The sequence below is a fragment of the Amphiura filiformis genome, chromosome 13, assembly GCF_039555335.1.
Source record: "Amphiura filiformis chromosome 13, Afil_fr2py, whole genome shotgun sequence".
Taxonomy (NCBI): domain Eukaryota; kingdom Metazoa; phylum Echinodermata; class Ophiuroidea; order Amphilepidida; family Amphiuridae; genus Amphiura; species Amphiura filiformis.
Window position 1 is genome coordinate 58,889,516 of NC_092640.1, and position 2,503 is coordinate 58,892,018.

The 2,503-nt window shown below is 38.6% G+C and overlaps 1 long non-coding RNA gene across 1 annotated transcript; it reads right to left on the reverse strand.

The window, feature by feature from the left end:
• Window positions 1–298: 298 nt before the first annotated feature.
• LOC140167340 (uncharacterized) lies at window positions 299–2,214 on the reverse strand. Its single transcript, XR_011861040.1, has 3 exons — window positions 2,070–2,214; window positions 1,454–1,692; window positions 299–397 (listed from the first exon to the last, which is right to left on the reverse strand). It is a non-coding gene; the product is annotated as an uncharacterized lncRNA (long non-coding RNA).
• Window positions 2,215–2,503: the final 289 nt, after the last annotated feature.

The following is a 2,503-nucleotide window of genomic DNA, read 5'->3' on the forward strand; positions in this document are numbered from 1 at the left end:
GCAACATTTACAAGTTTGTGAGTTCTCTTTGTAAATTAACGGGTTTGTTTTTTTCGAAAAGGAGAGCGAAACACGATAATGCTCACACTCTGTATGCTTCATATGCGCATTTCTCCGAATCTGTGCGAATACACAATGTACGCTATATGTCTATATACTTACTAGGATGTGAAATACCCGAATTGACTAAAGACTTTTAGTTTTTTGCGTAACATTTTAAATTCTTTACAAGACTTGATACCATGTGTTGATCAATATTATGATCAACTCCCTTATTAAAAGTAGCCATTTCTTGGGAGTCTTTGCTGTCTTTTTCCAATGAAAATGAGGAGCGGTTACCAACTTGCTTTGTTGCTGTCATCATCATAAGATATGCATGTCGTTCACCCGATGAATTCTGCAGCAATGAAACAAAATTACGGATATCAGTGTTTAGTACCTACTTACAAAAAAATAAATAACATTAGCATATTTCACTTAGCCTTTTCGAAGTATGGCGTAGGCCTACATAATAAAAGAGCAGCATTCAATCTGGGTAGAACCCGGCAAATTCAAAAGACTGAAAGACTGCATGCCCCCCCCCCACTTCGTGCAGCGCCATCCTATTGTGTCCGCCATACCTCTAAGGGCCGGTTTCTCGAAGCACGGCTAGTGGTCAGGCTTCCTATAAGTCACCAGGCTTAAGCCTAATTAGTCCTATACCATTGCTTACAATTTCACATCATAATTCACCAAGGAAGATAAATCAATAAAATGAATCCACATTGGTAGGACTAGCTTGGGAAGGCTGAACAGTAGCCAAACCTCGAGAAATCGGACCTAAATGACTAATTAGAGTGTTATGGCGTTTGATATACCATACGCATTCAAATAAGGTGAACATTATAATTAGCTATATTTCAAAACTGTGGCATGGCAATACCGAGATCCTATAATGAAGGGGTGTGTAGTTTTGTTTTTAAGATTAGATTGGGATCATCATCAGGATACATGCTTTACATCATTGCATGCTAAGTTATCTTTGAACCACAGGTCAATTAAAATAGGCAACAAGCGGGCAGTGTTGTCTTTTATTATATTAAATAAAGCAAATCAAGGTTATTAGGAACGAATAGCAAAAATAAGAAATTGTTTGGTCCAAACATTTTGAAATCTTCTATTCTTCCCTGGCATACATACTAGATCGGTGCCTTATTACAATGGATTTCAGAGAAGAACGGCAGTCCCTTGCTCAGATTGACGCGAGCGCTCTGTTAATGAGCGACCTACGCGGAGCTTTGTGTTCCTTTCAAAAGCCTCGATCTGCGCTGGACAACGTTTTGACGCGTAATCGGCCAATCAGATCACCGTGTCTGTTGTAATGATTGTCAGCCGATTAAATCAGCCAATCAGAACCCTACTTCCGTGTTTACACGCTCTGCCGTTCTTCTTTGGCATAAACTGTAAGAGATACCTTTTCAATCAATACCATATCCTCATTGATAGACCCATGTACAATGTTGCGCTTCTTTAGGAACTCGAGTGCTTTCATCAGATCCTTTTCAATATTGTCGATATCCGCCATATCAAATGGACACTCAGTTTGCTTGGTGTAACTTGATAGCAAGTGGGATCTGTATTTGGCGCTATCAAGTGCTGGCATCACGTGATTCATGGTCATCTCGTGAACTACTAACTTGATCAGAGTTGAACCTGTTGAAAGTGAGAGAACCATGGAGGATCTTCAAAACTATTGTTTTGTTCACATTACGCTCTTCATCATCATCATCATCATCTACTACCTTCTCTTCTTTAACCTCCTCCTGTTTTTTCTCCGTCGTCGATGTTTACTTCCACCTCCTTCTTTTCCTCCTCTCCTTCTTCCTCTCATGCTTCTCCTTCCCTTCACTTCCCCTCCTCTCATCTGACAATCTTCGATTGATTTTATATTTATCATTCTTGTTTTGCAAGTGGTAAATCATGTCATTTAAAATAATAATTTTTCAATTGAAAATAATTTTATTGTCAAACACGTGTACAATTTGAAGTATTCAACTAAGACCATTAAAAAAAAGAAATTATACACTCACTTGAGCTATTGTTAGGTAATGATATCGAGTTGTTGGAAACAGCAGATCCTGTGTTAGTCTTTTTTGTGCCGGTCAATGTTCTTTTAACCTGTCGCTTTGACAATTCCCTGGTCAATATTGTAAACAGGTATGGATTCAGCGATGAATTAATGGGTAACACAAACACTGCTATCCAGACATAAACAATGGGTGGTACTTCAGCTATGCCTAATTGTGATACAAAACCTAGGATGATGATAGGCATCCAGCATATGAAATCCGTAACAACGAGGAAAGCGATTCGAACAGCAAACTCTATGTTTTCTGCTTGATGTTTACCAGCTCTTTTAATACGGTTTGCTGATAATTTGACAGCTATATAGATAGAAGAGTAACAAATGAAGATGATGACAAAAGAAAGAAGGTTCACCCCGAGAAATAAGGCAATAGAATAG